The sequence below is a fragment of the Larus michahellis genome, chromosome 20 (genome assembly GCF_964199755.1).
Source record: "Larus michahellis chromosome 20, bLarMic1.1, whole genome shotgun sequence".
NCBI lineage: Eukaryota > Metazoa > Chordata > Aves > Charadriiformes > Laridae > Larus > Larus michahellis.
The window spans coordinates 5,630,316-5,647,657 of record NC_133915.1 but is presented as its reverse complement, the minus strand read 5'-3'; the positions used below and the strand labels follow the sequence as shown (position 1 = coordinate 5,647,657).

At 47.1% G+C, this 17,342-nt stretch overlaps 1 protein-coding gene across 1 annotated transcript in view; it reads right to left on the bottom strand.

Moving 5' to 3' along the window:
• STC1 (stanniocalcin 1) overlaps positions 1-14,319 on the bottom strand; it is a 28,609-nt gene extending 14,290 nt beyond the window's left edge. The window contains exons 1-3 of the mRNA XM_074563792.1: positions 14,304-14,319; positions 1,400-1,464; positions 997-1,259 (exon numbers count right to left, since the gene is read on the bottom strand). The gene's annotated coding sequence lies outside the window, so the exon portion shown is untranslated. The remainder of the gene's footprint in view (positions 1-996; positions 1,260-1,399; positions 1,465-14,303) is intronic.
• Between the last annotated feature and the right edge of the window lie 3,023 nt (positions 14,320-17,342).

Below are 17,342 nucleotides of genomic sequence, written 5' to 3'. Positions count from 1 at the left end.
GTTTGCTCACACCGGGGTCATACCGTTAAGACCGTTGCTAGAAGGTTTAGGGACACAAGAAGAATATCCATTATGGGGTAAGATTTTCCCTAAAAATCTTCCTTCCTCCTGTTCTCAGTTAATAGCTGGCCTAGACCCCAGAGACGTCACCAAAGGAGAAAAAAAATAAAATAAAATAAAATCCCCAAAGAAGTTCCACTGTTCGTCACTAAAAGCTTGGTATAACCTTTAGCTAGAAGAATTTTCTCTGTAGCTTCCCTTACAGGGTAAATGCTGCCCTGAAGTACAAGGGTTTGTTTCCTGGCTCATAGACGTAAAGAAAAAAAAGAAAGGCACTGTCAGCCCTGAGCGAACCATCCCCTTCTTTCCATTTCCATTCAAGAGATCCTATTAAACAGAACAGTACACACTATTGTACCGCTGGTAGTCTATTCCCAAGGTGTTACGATTTTTGTCCAACCTCAAGAAGAAATGTAGGAGGGGGGAAAAAATAAAAAAAAAAAAAAGAAAAGAAGAAAAAGAAAAGCGGGGAACCCAAAGTCAACAACCCCCCCGCTTTGTGCTCAGCTGCTGGCTGGAAGCTGCTGGGAGGGCAGCGGCCCCCCCTGCCATTGTGTAACTGGATCCCTGCCCACCTTTCAGCCCCCCCCTTCCCCAGCACAGGACCCCTCCATTCGCTCCGCTCCGGAGGGACGTGAGCAACTGCATCACCTCGGGAGTTAGCAACGCTCCGCTGGTTCGTCCCTGCACGTCTGCTCCTTCCAAGCAAACCAACCTCCTCTCGCGCCGGCGACACTTTGGCACACACGTACGCAGCCACCCCACCCTTTCCTCGCAGCTCGGCCGGTTGACACACCGCACTTAACGCTGCTAACAGGCAAAAGGGACGGCTGTGAAGAGCCGCCGCCGAGCAGCACCGTGGGGCGGGGGGGGGGACAGGTTTGCGTGGAGCAGGACCCACGTCCAGCAAGGGGCAGAGCACGCTCCCCTCCTCACCGCAACTGGAACGTGCGCGGAACCCCATGGGAAAGGCTCCGTGCCGTCGGAAGGATCAAACCTGCGCTGTCTCGAGGCCTTGAGAGCTCGCCAGCCGCCTGCACACATCTCGCCGGACCAGATCCTCAACAGGTGTACATTAGTCTAACCGCCGAATTCAATATTAGCCCTTCATCTACGCCATTATTCTGATGCGTCACCACACGCTGTCTGGATGCGATTCCCCGCCGTAGAGTTATAAACCAGGAGTAGCTTCAATTACACTGACAGTATAAAAGCAAAAGTAAGGGAGAGGCTAAGCAGAACCTTTTAATTTGCTTAGCCCAAATGAATAACCCCGGCTGCACCAGTGCAAGTGATGTCAGAACTTGTTCCAAAAAGCAGGATACAATTTAAGAGTTACCTGGGTGTCTGCCCCAACAAAACCACTTGGATCCATCTGCAGGCTTTGGCCTTCGCTCCACAAACCTGGCAACAACAACAGCAAAAAACCTGCTCAAAACCTCCTTGTTAAACAAAGGGATTTAATATCTCTGGTTTACATGCAAAAAGTCAGAATAGGTTTAATTGTGTCACAACCGCCGCATGCTTAAGGTACAACTGTTTAATGCCCAACATAAGGTTGCAACTATTGTCTTCTACTGTGTTTGAGTTAATCAGAAACATAAATGAAGGCAAGTTAAAGGTCTGCCCATCTTACTGTACGACATGATTTATTCACTTCGCACAATTTGAATTTTTTTAATAAAAGGAATTATGTATTTTAGTATACTTCTGCTGGGATTGTTTCGTATCTCGTAAAAGCAATGCATGATGAAAAGTGATTACTAATAATAACCCGGTATTACTTGTAATCCTACGCTCTAAATCCTGACTGCCTGTTTCAATGGGATTTTGATTAAAGCCAAATGTGCATCACATATCAGATACATAAAGAACTTTCAGCACTCAATTCCTGGTACCTTGGCCTGATCCAGGCAGTGAAAATACTCATCAGTGGAAGGTCCTCTAAAGGCACGGCTGTGGCAGGCTGCCAGCTTTACTCTAACCAAACACGGGTATTGTTGGCTTGGACTGGATTTCTACCCGAAAAAAAAGAGTCAGAGGTTTTTTAATCCTTCCGTTCAGTGGGTAGACGTGCCAGCCCCAGCCCCAAAGCACTGGCCAAGAGGAGTTACAGAAGCAGGACGTGGCCCACAGAGGCGAGGAAGTTGCGTTTGCAGGCGGCAATATGCTTTGGCAGGTTACCCCGCATCGTGCCGATGAGTAATGGAGTTTGGAAGATGCACATGGAGACAGAACGCCAGGTTCTGCACACAGTGGCAGAGCTGTTCACCTGAAGTGAAAGCGATCCGAGCTCAGAGATGCCGGCACAGATGAAGAGGGGGGGAAGCCCCCCAAAATTTTAGGGTTCTTGGACACCCATCACCTCTCCTCTCCACCCTGCAGTTCACCAGGCAGTTGATCCAAAATCCCCAAATCTTTTGCCTACAGCAAGAGTTAATCCCAATTTTGAGGGGCTGTGGGTAAAACCTTTACTCAGGGACACCCCCATCTACATGGGACTCCCACCGCAACACTCTCTGCCACAGAGACACCCCACCCTCACGCTTGCAATAAGTATTTCCCCCCCCCGCTCCACAGCCTGATGACACTGGCAAATATCTAAACAGTTTCTTGCAAAGGCTTGCCTTAACCAGAAAGAGGATCTCTCATTAAAGCATAAAATTAAACACTTCAGAACAAAGATATTGGCACATTAATATGGAGATTCTGCCTCACCCCCCCCCCTCATCAAAATGCATTAGCCCTTCATGTGCAATTTGCATTGGAAAGCGTAGGAGCCACATAGCATTAACAGCTGTGAAATTGGTGTCATTCTTAAAGGTTAAAATAAACCCAGCTATTCTCTAAAGCTGCCAAGCATTTCTTTGCAAGATCTATGGCCAGAGCCTTCATGAATCATGAATTTGCTTTTTTTGTGTGCGCTGCGGAAGGATCCTTGGGAAGATCTTTCCCCTGTTTACAGGCAGGCAAGAGCATTCCTTGCTCAGGCTCTCACAGGGTGACCTCAGTGCTAGGTGTGAAAGGAGGCAAGCAGGAATCAGCCAGCGATATACATTTCAATTTGCACAGCAGCTCGTTAAAAAAAAAAAAAAAAAAAAAGGGAATGACATGGCAGCCTCCTCACTCCACTCTTGAGAAAGTCTCTTGAAACTTTTCTAGCCAATAGTTACTGGAATTTGTTTTGCAAGAGTGTCATTTTGTATTTTTTCTTTTTATTACCATAACAAGTCACAGATCCTAAAGTTAGCATATTAAATATTCTGGTTACCGTACTGACAAGAACATTTAACGTGAGAATCATTCTTCCCCTGTGATTTTTCAGAAAGACTATGCTCAGGGAAAAACTACCAAGGCCTCGCTAGATAAGCGGAGCTAAGTGAGCAGAGCATAATTCAAAACATATAGAAGCAAACGGGAAAGCCCCCCTGGGGATTACGGCCCCAGGCCTCCGTGCCAGAGGCTGACTTGGAGCCGATGGAACCCCAGAACTGCAGGCGCTGAGGGGCCCTTGAAAGCCTTGTCCCTCCTGGAATTTGGGCTAGTCAAAGCACAGGCCACTGGATGCTTCTTGTCCTAGTCCCCACCCTGAAATACCCGTATGCAATACCTGTTTGTAACAGCAGAAACACACACAGGGTGTTTTTAGAAGAAGAAAAAACCAGGGAAGTTTTCCATATTTTCTCTGAGGTTGCACATCAGCGATACAGCCGTTCTTCTCCTTTGAGGGCTCCTGATAAAAACCAGTGGCTCAGCATTGGGCTTAGAAGAAAAGGTAGCCCCCATAGCCTCACTCGCTGCGAACTCAACCACAGCGATCATGTCTCATTGCCCTCGGAAACTTTAATATTTATTACGCTAATTGGAGGGAAAGGCAGTTCCATACGCCTCTTTCCAAGCCTGTACAGAGAATAACGGTGGGGCGTTCTCGGCCATGCCTCACCCCTATGAAGTCCCACTTGTGATACCAAGCCAGGGGAGCGTCCGGCGCCGGGGCTGAGCGTAGTGTTCAGACGGGAGGTTAAATCCAAGTGGAAACGGGCCTCGAACAGCTTGTTCCCAACCCTGCTCCGCCTGCCGCCCTCCACAGCGCATGCTATCCTCCCCATCTGCTGCTTTGGATGTTAAACCCCGAACATTGCTAAATAAGTAGGGCTGTGAAGAGTCGCGTGTATTGTCTGGCTGAAGTTCACTGCGGGTTGGCCTCCGAGGGAGACGATGATTAACCCGCCAGCACAGTTGGGGCAGTGAGAAAGGCTGGGGTTTGGAGAGAAGCGAGTCAGCATCTCCGGCCCTCCGCTTGCCGTCTCCTTCAGCAGGTTCAGCTGGAGCAGGGCGTTTCGTCGCTACACCTCACAACTCCCTTTGCAAATGAGCAGGAAAAAGCAGCAGGGAGCTCTGAATAATGTACTGTGGTTTCCAAGCTGACTTTTTTCTTCCCCCCTCCCTCTCTCTAACCACCCCCCCTCCTTTTTTGATCAAAACTGAACTTAAAATAGAAAAGGAAAAGGGCTTGCATAAATATCTGACAGCTGCTCCGAACTTTCTCGCAAGGACGGTAACCAGCACAACAGCGGAGAACCCGATTTTTTAGCTTAGTCAGAAGACCTGTTTTGGCCCATTTATTAGGAAAAGAGACAGAAGAAGGTGTTACCAAAGCAGCAAGTCAGGTGAGGTCTAGGGACACAAGTGAAAGAAAGAAACTTGAATCTATGGAGTGGACCAAACAAAAGGGAAAAGGATAAAGGACCCCAAGGGGGTGACAACGAAGAAGCTGATCTGGGTTGTCCCCTACCTCCAAGGAGGCTTTATGGATTTGCCATGGGAAATTTCACCTCCACCCGTTTCCTAACTGGGCACGCAGCAATACAGAAGAGATCACAGCTCCAGCGTCCACATTTTTAAAACAGGCTTTTGCCTTTTTCATACCATTCACTGAAAGCGGGAGGAAAGCAGATTTTACAGAACAGGGTTCCAAACACCCATATCATGTCAGGGCAAACAGAGGAGTTTTTGGGAGCCTGCAAAGGTGAAGGGAGAAGAGGTGGGATAATCAACGGTCCGCTCACAGCAACGATCTCAGCATCCACAACCTTGATTTAGCTCGCTTTTCAGCAGCTCCTTCTGAACCAGCTACGGGAAAACAGAGACATCACTAAACGGGACAATCAATTTTCACGGAAGATAAGAGCCTGGCCGGCAGCGTGTTATCTTCTGAGAGAACAATCCCTTTGTAGTCCTAAATTAAGATTTGTCTTCCAGATTGCAGTTGCATCAGATGGAAACTAAAACCAGAGCAGCCACAAATTGATTGTCTTTTCTAATTGTCACTTATCTGGTGTGCAGCCATAAGAATAAGCATTTAAAGGCCTTATATGAACTGTGAATTTGCTCCAGTTCAAGCCAACACATTGAAAGATTTGGTCAGATATTTCTAGTTTACGTCTCCCAGCACAGCAGCTTTGTGCATCGCAAGCACCTAAACACCAAGGGTCTTTTTCTGGGAAACCCCATTGTCTTAGCTCACAGTTTTAATTTTAAATAGAACAAAGGAGATCTTTTACCCCCATGTAACAGTTGGGAAACCGATACAGAGACTTTACGGCTTGATCCACAAGCGGATGGCCAATATCAAGAAACTAACATCTCGGCTAGATCATAAAACAAAAACCAGGACTTCAGTCCCGCTCTGCCTGTACTAAGAAAGACAGGACGATGCCCCAGTCCTCATTTCAAGATTATCAGCATTTAATCTTGCATGCTTTTCATCCAAAAATTCAAGACCGGGCTCTACATAAAAAGAAAAATCTACCACAAAGTGAAAAAAACCCCAGCTCATAAAGCAAAAACAAAAAAAACCCCAAACCACTAAGTTAACTCAAAACCAATGAAGTTTATGAAGCCTGCCATGATTTTCAAATCCATCCTTAGTAATTTTAGCCTGATTTAACAGGCTGATAACTCTACAAACACACTGTATATGCACGGGTGTGTGCACATTTCTGACCGTTTTAGTTCTCTGGGCACCTTCACCTGCATTTGACGGGGGCATGAATACTTCTGAGTTCCTCGTCACCTTTGTGAAAAGTTGTTAGAAAGGACAGTTGCCAGAAGACAACCCTCAAAACCTCTCCACTCGAACCCTACGGCATCTGGTCCCCCCTCACTGGATACCACGGACTCTATGGGGGAAGAAGGGGGAAGGGAGATGTCAAATGCCCCAGTTGTGGGAACAGCTTCAATCGCAATTAACAATTGCCCACAAGACACAAATCTGTGGGAAACCAGGCTTTGTTAAGCCCTGCGCTCAAGGAAATACTTATTTGGACCCTGAGGAAGGGGCCCGTTTCCTGCCAGCTGCCTTCCCACTGCAGAGACCCGGGTGGGTGTCTCCAGCCACCGCCACTCAGGACCCCCGTCCGCGCCATGGCAGCATCCAGCCACTCACTAATCGCTCGTTTAAGATCTAAATATTTAAGACCTGGCTGGATGAGCTACATGAGTAATTTGAAGCTTAATCTCTTGTGATATTTAAGACATGGCTGGACAAAGACCGAGAGAACTGGAAACCAGCCCACGCTATTCAGAAAGATGGCCTGAAGGACCGGATAGGTTTTACCAGCATTTTTATCCCCGCTCTTCCACCTTTTGGGCAGTTTGTTTGGAAATGCCCACTCTACCCCCAATACACCCTGCTTTTCACTATAGTAACCATGCTTTCAATACAGTGTCAAGGCTTCGAAGTCTCAGATGTTGCAGATTGCTACAGCCAGGGAACTACCTATGGGGCTGCATCCAGTCCGGCCCAGATGGAGCCAGTTGCTCCACAGTGACCGTAACAGCTACCGAACAGCTAATCCCAAGAGTTTACCAAAATTTTGAAAAGCTTTTAGTAATCTCATACCAGAAAGCTCATGACTTTTCAGCTGCAATTGCCTCTTCTTTTGGAGAACTCCTTATGGCGTACGATAGGTATTTGCAAATATTATTTTGAGGGATTTCAGAGCTATGCTGGAAGCCTCCTGCTTACCAAATAGAGAGAGAAAGGGGCCTGGAATAATAAGTGAAAATTGCTTAGATCTTTTCCAAAGATCACAGGCAAGAGGTGTGGTCTCGCTTGGAAATGCTCGCCATGGCCCAGATTCAGGGTAGCAAAAATCTCTTATAAGCTGTAAGATGAAGACGGTTAGCTAATTAACAGCACTTAATAGCTGGCTAAAAGAGGTAGGGGTGGAAAAATGTAATTCTAGAGTCCATGTCGCAGAAATTGAGATTTTTTTTCTCTGGGGCAGGTATGCTTTTGGGGCTACTCCTGGAGCAACAGCGTAGCCCAAAGTAGTGAACAATAGCGGGGGGAGGCAGGGAAATCAAGGCAGGAAGCTTTTGAGAATGCTCTAGGTCTAAAAATAGTCTGGAGTTTTGGTTATTTTAGTGTACAATGCCACCAGGCAGCCAGCTCACACAGCAAAATCTGCAAACTCATTCCCTTCACACCAGCTCTGCACTTCAGCATGGCTTCCGGGAATAAAAGTGCAAATTTGGGCAAGGATGCAAAGAATGCGGAGTTGCTCAGCTACTCTGGTTAGGAGAAGCAGTGAAAGGCCCTAATAGAGGCACAGAATCCCATCTAAATATATAGCCAGAAACTGAGAATAGCCTGCGACAGCCCTGCTCCAAAAGCCCACTCCAAGCTCTCGGAAAGCCTCTCTGACTTCAGCAGGCGTTGGGTCATGCCCCATCCATACCCAAGGGCATGTTAAATTGGGTTTACAATAGCCCTTTTCCATCCAAGCTGCCCAACGGGGCAGGCAACGCCTCCAGGACCCTATTGACTTTTCAGAGGCTACAAGAATAAAATTACAATTTGGAACTGAAATCGCCGCTGCGACTGTGATGGAGACCAGAGCTATTTAGGGATTAGATTAACACAGAGACTTTATGAAGCATCAGCTGTATGGCCACTGTGAGTGAATCAGCAGGCTGTTAGCCTGGGGACCAACTGTTAATTGAAAAGGGGGGATGGGGCGGGGGGGGAAGAAAGGCTGGAGTTTCATATCTAACGGTTAAATACATTTCAGTTGCTGGTCCAAACTGTTCAAAGGATTTGCCAGACTTGTGCCTGCCTTCCCATCCCCCCGGCAGCCTTTTAGCCTCAGCTTCCTCATTAAAACGGCTGAATAGAGCTGCACTTGTTCCACGTTTCTGCCTGCAAAGGCAGTACCAGGCTCAGCATCCAGGCAACCCTGCTCCCTTCCCAAATTTATCCACGGGGTCTTTACCTGCCTGGCAAAAGGCTTCTCATTGCAGCAAAAGTGATCGCTCATCTTTGGGTAGATGGAGCGGGCGGCCGTAACCCAGAGTAGAACACAGCCTAACGCTTACGGGTACCGCTAACCACGGGAGCGGGGCACAGGTTGGGCGCAGGTGTCTTCACCAGAAATAAATGGCGTAAAACCTACCGCCTTATATTCACTGCCAGTCTAGCGTGTTGGTGAGCTGCACTCTGCTCCAACATCCTTTTCTAATGGGAAGTGAACGGGCGACGGCACACGCAGGAGAGCGCACGGCCAGAGGGCCAGCAGGTACTCTCCGGGTGCCCCAGGAAGTGGCAGAGAGCAGGGAACATACTCACTTTCGCAAGTTGGTAAATAAGGCGAGGTTTTCAGCACACTTGCGGTTAGAAACAAGAAGCAGCAGAACAGGCTGTGAATTTCTGGGCGAGAGATGCCTTGCATAAAGTTTTTCTTGCAATATATTATGTAGCTGCCTGAAGGCTCTATGGGTTATATTAGAGCCCTAGACAGTTGTCTGACAAATTCCTGGTAAACAAAGACAAAGCTGGAACTCAAGCTATGTGCAAGTCTATTTATGTTTGTTAGTTGCAAGTTACTTCTTTAGTAAACGTTTCCTGTTTAAGAAACATAGATTTTTAGTTCAACATGCTTGCAACAAAATGCCCAGGCGTCCCTAGAAAAAGCAATTGTCACTTCCCAGGTTATGCTGGTCAGATACAGCCCTTCTCACATACGAGACGTTTAAAATGTATCTTCAAGAGATTTTATCTTCAACAGCTTTCTTCCTCCCCACCCCCCCCTTTTTTTTTCTTTTTTTTTCCTTCTTTTTTTTTTTAAATAAAAGAGGGCTAACCAGGAGTTACTGCCTTGAACACGTTTCCAGGGAATTGAAAGCATTCAACACTGCAAAGTTAATCTCCCCAAGCATAAACCATTTCCAATTAAGTTATTATATAAATGCACAGTATGACGGACAGGAGCTACTTAAACATACATTAAGCTATATGATATGGTAAGCACATGTTACTGCTGAACATGCAATAAAATTTGATTTTCCCCTATTTACATCCCTGTGTTGATTCAGTTTGCCTTTTTATTTCTAAGAGGATAAACACAAGCCCAGCTGACAAGTTAATCTTCACCACACAGTGAAAAATCTGCATGAACACAAGAAATAAAAAGGCTAGTATGTTTTCTCTCTCCAGCACTAAAGTTTAGTTCATTAATGAGGTCCCACAAACTTTTTTCAAGGGGAAGCCTTCTGTACTCATTCTAGAGCGGACAACTGATGCGCAGATGTAATCAGAATAAGACGGGGACGCAGGCAGCCTGGCTCCCGACTCTCACCAGTAGATCAAAATCCTTTCCTAGAGGCATGAACAGAACCCTGCAGCCCCATTCCCAGTCACTCCCAGTTAATCCCTGCATCCCATTTTCTTGCAAAGCGGGAGCAGCTTTTTTGGCATCCCAACTGCTGGTCTCCTTCCCCCCTCGCCCTCACGACAGCGCTCCTCGTTGCTCTGTGAAGCGCCAGCTGCCTCGGCCTTATCAATTCCAAAATCATCGCCGGTGACATTATAACAAAGCTGTTTGCCTTTGCATCCTCGAGCATATAAGATGCAACCCCTCCCACACGCACTTTTGTTCCAAGCCAGCCAATATCTGGGAGGAGAGAGAGCTCTTTAGCCTCCCACCCGGCGTGTTTCTGCGGTCCCTGCTTCCTCCCAACATAACGGCATGAAAGGAGCAGGGCGGCAGCTCCGCGCTCTGCCTCGTCTCTCAAAGGCTGGGTGACTCTTGTGTCAGCAGAGCTGTGGTGAGCCACATACCGCTGCTCCAGTTCAAAGCATCTTTCCCGGGAGGATGGCCAGCAACATCCCAAATTGAAACCACATACTTGATAGCTAGCACCCTAAGCAGCTACATCTCAAACTTAGCACATATTGGCTCGTTAAAAAAAGAAAACTATATAGAAAGGCGACGGGGCTCCTTCGTTGGGGGCCCAGTTTGGCAGGTAGTTCAGTGCCTGCTCGGACTTATTATCAGGTGGAAACCAACCACTTCCCAAGGGCCAGGCTTGCAGCATAGCAGAGGCTCCTGCTTTCACCCAACATTTGGGGCCACAGACTCCATGTCCTTCACCAGGAGATACCCACAGTAGGAAAGATCTCTCCGTACAGGGCTGCAGGTGCTCTCCCTCTTGGGTAGAGCACATTTTTGGCAGTCAGGCCACTGAGCAGCACATGTGTGGCGTATTAAAGATGCAGTCTTTCACACCTACTCGGTTCTAGAAATTTTCTAAATAAAACATAAAAGCCCTTTTCGTTTTTATCTGAGGCCTTAGGAAAATGTGCCAACAGAGGACAAAACACAGGTGGTATACAATGAACTCTCAGCAATGACTTCTCATTTACGAGATATTTCTTCAGGAGCCAAGCGATGCGGACACACTATACCGCATACTGCCCTCTCCCCTTCAAACATAGTGGGGCTGAAGCTGAACAGCCCATTCCTCGGAAGCTGGGAAAGCAGCAACCTGGGTAGACATCTCCTTCAGGCAGAAGCGAGAGGGGCTGGGAGGAGCAGCATGGCGATCTGGGAGGTAGAAACACACCAGCTGTGAATTTGAATGGAGCTGCTTTGCAAGAGAGCAGAACGCTGCTGCTATATTTGGCTAGTCCCTGAGAGATTTTGCTGGGAAGAAGCATCTGTTTCATTTGATGCAGTGCCCATCACCCCCTAAAAGACAGCATCTTGCAACCAGCCATCACCAGGGGCAGTGCAAAAGGGGACAACCTGTCGCCAGTCTAAGGGAGATGACTGGGACCACCCCTTGGAGAACAGGGATGCTCTTGGCAAGATGGGGAGGCTTGTGTTTGTGTCACCGTAAAGCCCCCTTCCACCTACGTGAGCTGGGGGGATCACTACAAGGCAAAGCAATACGTTATATCACACCGGCAGCACCCACTGGGCAGGGTGGAAAACGCCGAGCTGTACCTTAATCCTCACCTGGACAAAGACGTGACCTAACAGCAAAACCTGTTTTTCCATTAGCTTCGTGTTGTGATGAACGTGTGAGCGATATCATTCCCTGCTCTACCTATTTCATCTTGGGGCAGATCCAAGGTGCTAAGTGTCTTTAAATTACAGTAGAGAAGAAAGGAGCAACCACCTACAGAAACCCGATAGCCGCTTCCTACAGTTGGAAACCTCCCAGCCAGGGCACACCGTGCTGCCAGGAGAGCAGCACACCCACCATGTGCACACACGGCTCTCCCTCTCCAGAGGCCACAGGTTTCTTTCCAGTCACCACGGGGTTTTTTTTCAAAATCCATCCAAAATAGCGTCGCAGAACCAGTGCAAGGGACCAGATGTTCTGGAGCATCCAAATTTAAGGTTCCTTGCTTCCAAATACTTTCTATGCATCCAACACTTGTTACAATCACAAGGTCATTCATTTCAGCATAAAACCATTACACCACAAAATTAAGTATTACGGCAGTATAGATGGAAGTGTGTGTTGGATGGGGCTTGGAGCAACCTGGTCTAGTGGGAGGTGTCCCTGCCCAGGGCAGGGGGGTGGAACCAGATGGTCTTTAAGGTCCTTTCCAACCCAAACCATTCCATGATTCCATGATTACCCAGTGATGCTGGCGCTGCCTGACTGTGTCACCAACACTTGGGAGTCCAGGAGGGCAATCTGGGGCTACCACACAATTCACAAAGCTACAAGGAGAGCAACGTGTGTAGAAAGGATGTGCCCTAAAACCCTACAGGTTGAAGATCCCACATCAAGGGGACACCTCCCTGCCCATAGCAGCTGGGGCTGGAAGTCCCATGCTCTTCCCGACATGCGGCTCTGCGGGGGAATCGGGGTGAGAGCGAGCCGATTCCTCCCAATAGATGGCAGCAATGCATGGAGACACAGGCACTTCTCCCAGCCCTGGTCCAGCCTCAGGCACAGGTGAGCACGGGGCAGAGGCGGCCGCGCAGGCAGCACCCCGGGGTGCAGAGCAGGACCCTGGGTACCACCAGCCTCTGGACCACCCTGCCTTCCCTCCTCTGCTGCCGCTTCTTTATTCGTGCACTTGAATGCAGGCGGCTTCCTCCCCCCAACCTTCCCCTCGCCCTCCCCTATTCGCTCCTCCGCTACTTTTGTTTGGTGGTGGAGGCTATTAAATGCCGAGTGAGGAAGAGGCCCGTAGCAGCGAGCACAAGCACTAGATGTACTCTGAAAATAGACCACGTCAATGGAGCTGGGGTTTTGTTACTAAGTGTCCCTAATCGAACTCTTTGTGACTTAATCACGCTTTTGGCAGCGGCATAAGAAACAAGTAATGAATCAAGTTATTGTATTTCCTGGATTTTACTCCGCTATTGTAGTGTGCGACCCCAATGAACATGCCGATTCCACTTCTTACCCTTGGTTAATTCCTCCGGCCCTCCAAGCCTGGCCAAAAGGGCTTTTTTGGAAAGAGCAGTTTCGCTAACACTGTGTGGTATATAATGGTTTAAAAAATCTCATCTAGAACTGTTAAATCACTGCAGAAGGAGCAGGGGCAAGAGCAGAAAGGGAAAACGGAAAGGGTTCAGTCATGTTGGGAGCCGGGAAACCGGGGAAAGAAAAAGCAGTAAGAAGTTGCTTTACAAATACAGGCCTCCTACTTTGTTAACACATTTAAGTAATGTTAATTGCAGTGCACTGCGGTATAAAGAGGCATTTGTAATTGATTAATCTATGTTTGCCATTTTCTAATTAAAGAGAAAAGAAACCCTAATTATTCCACTCTGTACTAGGCAGCGGAACAGTCATTATGGAATAAGCAATTTTCCCTCCTCAGACACTGGGTTCCCCTATTCTCCCACGTTACATAAAGCCCTCCCCACACAAGGCTCCCCGCAGCATGGCCGATTTCTGCTCGTTAGGCACTACCAGCATTGCTGACTGCAGCAGCGGACGGCGAGCTTCAGTTCAAGCTCTAAACCTTGCAAAGGATGACTATGTGATGTTCTCCGGGCCCACCATCCCCACGGAAAATCAGATCAGAGAGAAAGATGAATTTTGGGACCCAGTCCCATCACTTCGCCCGTACTGATGCTGGTAGATTAGAAAGGAACCAAGGCAGCCATTGGGAAGATAACAAAAGTAAGCCCTAACAGAGGGCCTGTGTCAGGCGGAGGTGGAAGGAGATGACACCAAGCCTGAGCTGCTGATGGTTTGTTCTGCATCACTTGAACAACAGAGAAAGGCAGAGAGAGCATTTGCTGTACTCAGGGTGCAAACCACAACCTGTGGTCCAGAGTGATGGACTCACCACTGTTGCAGCTCCCAAAGTTCTCTCAAGAAAGAAAAAAGCCCGTCCTGACTCCAGCTCCCAGCGCTGGCCCCTTCAAATAGCTCCATGCCCTCTCCCATTCCCTTCTCCACATCCCAGATTATCACATCATCTCCCCTTGCTCGGGGAGGGCAGTCTGTGGTCCAAGAGGAGCAGACACGGGAACAGCCTCCAACAGTGGTGGAGAAGCTGAGTCTCTCTCTGCTCACTCTGAAAGGTTGATGTCTACAATAAAGTTGGGCAAGACAAATCCAGAGCCAGGTAAATTTGTTCAGTGACATAGAGGCTAGCTGATGGAGAAAGATGTAAGGCAAACAGGCTCCCCTCTCCCTTGCATGAGGCAGGATGGAATATTTTCTCTCTAATTTGGAATACATGCTGGTAACACGGTTCCTGCTGATAAATCCCAGGCCATTGCCTGACTCGAGAAAAGGGGAAAAAAACTACAGTACACTAATTTGCTATAATCACACACCTGGCACACAAGATGCAGTGGCTTTAGAGCTGGTCTCCAGAAATAGTGAAATTGTACCACTTTGCACTTAAAGCGAGTGTTCAGGGCAGGCGATGCCACTCCCTGATCTTATTCAAGTGCCCAGTGCAGTGTTTTTACCTCTGGTTTCTGTAAAGGAACAGTTGCTGATAAACTGCCGAGAGAGGATGATGCTGATGACACGCAGCCCAACTCGGAGCAGAGTTTGGAGTTCTTGCAGCAGACATACAGTGGGGCTGGATTGTAACTTTTTCATTTTTCATGATTTAAAAAAAGCTTTAAGAGGAAAAAAAATATTTCATAATTAGACAGTGGGACTCATTATTCCAAGATATTGTTGAAGACACGTAGGAGGATTTTTAAAAAGAGCTTAGACATGAATAAAGATAAAGAATATGCAGTTTTAAGCCAGGCAAGGGTTTAAAAGAGAACATAAACCCCTCATGCTTCAAATTGAGACCCATTTTTAATAATTGAGGGTTGAGAAGAGTATTATTTTCTGCCATGTGCCAATGTCCTCCTCCTTGCTAGCACATCTTAACTGGTAGAAGAGAGTTGTTCTCCATCTCCCATGGAATCATTATTCCCAGTCTCAAAGCAGACCCAATGCGATTACGTACATCAACCAACCCCAACAGAAGTGGCAGAATGGGAGGGTTTAAAGTAAAGCCCTTTCAGGGTAGATGAATAAAACGCGGTGAGACTAAGTTTTTGCCTCTTGACTGAAGCAAATCCTAAAAGATGAAGTGTCAGAGACCCCAGAGGTGCAGGCAGATGACAAGGGTGGAAACAGCACAGCTTAAATGCTGGTTTTCTCCCGTACTGGTATAGCAGAGGCCCAGATCATTGCAGGGATCTGTTGTGCTCAGTGCCATACAACGTCCAAGACATCGCTGATAAGATTATTTTGGTATTTACTGTGCGATAAAGTTACATGAGCACAGAGGTGCTTCCAAGTTAGAAGTGGCCAGTTCACACACCGGAGACTGAAGATCCCTTTCCCCGTATCCATACATATGTATTTAATTTTAAGCACTAGTAATCCTTTAAATCACAGACTTTAAGGAACCACTCATGCTTAAAATTAAGCACGCATGTGGATGTTTGCAGGGTCATGTCTGGAAGATCATTTGCCTCAGTTTCCACCTGTTAGGGGAGAGTCCCTTTTCACATTGTCATTTTTCCCTTTTTCCCCAGTTTCAGCTGCACGCTGTAATAGCTGGGTCTGTGGTCAGTACAGCAGTTTAAGGACATGCTGGTCCTCACACTGGGGCCTTGAGATGTTTTTTTTATACAAGTAATAAAATTAGTCCATTATCAGAAATCTCCTGAAGAAGCAAAAAATAAAATTGAAAATGCAGAAAGTTAACCAAATATAACCTCTGCCGGTCTTATTCAATGCCAAAGGAGCTCAGAGGTGAGCAGCATGTTTTTCCCCCCAGCAGCTGGATTTATCTTTGTTGTGCATAGATGGAACGCATGGCATCAACCCATAGATGAGGACAAAGCAAGATATAGGTAAATGGGCAAAGCATTAAGCTGAGCGTTAGAGATACACGGCCTATTTTTAACTGCAGTGCACAACCCTTGGCCAGTTATATCATTTTTTGTGCCCTTGTTTTTCCCCTCCTTTCCTTTGTTTTGTCTGTTCTCAGTTAAAGCTGTTCAAGAGACAAGTGAATTATAACAATTCTCAGAGATCCCACCTGAGCTCAAGGTTAAATTATACCAGGTCCCAGACAAGGCAGCAACAAAAAGAAGCACCACGCAGCTACTCCGGGGCCTGAGAGTCCCTCACAGCAACAGGAGAGCCAAAAAAAGACCAAAGTTATTTTGGAAACCATCTTTTTCCTTATGTGAATCAACCCATTCAGTGTCACAAACACATAACAAATCAGATGCACCTGGAAGCCTCACACAGAGCTTTGCATATCACTCAAAACCACTCCAGATAGTTACTTTTGGGGGCCCACCCTCTTCTTTAGGATAAAAAGGAGAAGAACAATCATAAGAAATACCAGGAAACCCTCAAACTTACCGGTTAGAAGGGACATAAGCCTATAGCAACTGGGTGGCAAACAGCTACCCCAGCAGAAACACGCTTTCTTCCTTTCCCACCTCAATTTAAAGGGACGGAGGGCAGGTAAACCAGGAACTGCAACTCGGGCTCAATTTTTATTTCTGTAATAAAACCAAAAAGAATAAAGTGCGTAATTCTGAACCTGGTAGATCTTTCACTGCATGTTATGAGACTATAAATTCCTATTTTGCCCAGGGAGCACAAGACCAGTTGAAGTATGATAGATACATGGCTAACAAACCTGAGGAATGTAAGTGAAGGAGGAAGACTTTATAATAAAGTCTTTATAATAAAGAAGACCCTGGAGGTAATTTTCTTGTATCACCCTTGTTTTAGTATTTAGGTAATTGCATGTAGACACTGCTCTGGTCTGTTGAGACACTGCATTGATCCTGGAGCTGGAGTTCTTTAACTGACACTAAATTTCTCAACGGAGATGGCAGATGTGTGTCAGCCCTGCCCAGGGGGACGTGTCCTCCTGTCTTTCTAGTGGGAGCTGTGCTTCAACCTCTGGACAAAATGCTTCTATACACTTTTAGAAGTGAAACAGATTTCCTTCATCCCAGTGTCACACCAGAGCTAGATGTGTTGGGATGTGTGATGGTACTCCATCCTTGTTCTGCGCTCAGTTTGTTCCTTTTACTCTGCTCACTACAGGAGAATCTCCCTGCCCTTGCCTTATCCCCACGCTAAAGATAAGAGGATGCAGGAATGAGGGGGAAAATTAATGGAACTAATGTCTTTTTAATGATTTGGCGAAAGAGCTAAGCTGTCGAAATCCTCCCATTGTTAATCAGGTGATTCATCCCTTATCCACCAGCATATTAAACGTCAGGAGGATTTTCTCCTACCTGGCGTTCATGTTCAATCCGATGGCCCGACGGCCCTCCCGAGCAGATGTAATCCCCAGGTACAGCCGTGCGAGCGGTTGCTCTCAGCAGGATCTGTCTGTGACTCTATTTCATAGCGCTGAAATGTCACCAGGACATAGTTGTCTGCAGAGGGAACTAACTGAAGGAAACCACCAAGAATTTGGCTCCACATTATCACCCAAATCACTAGTAAATTATCTACTTTGT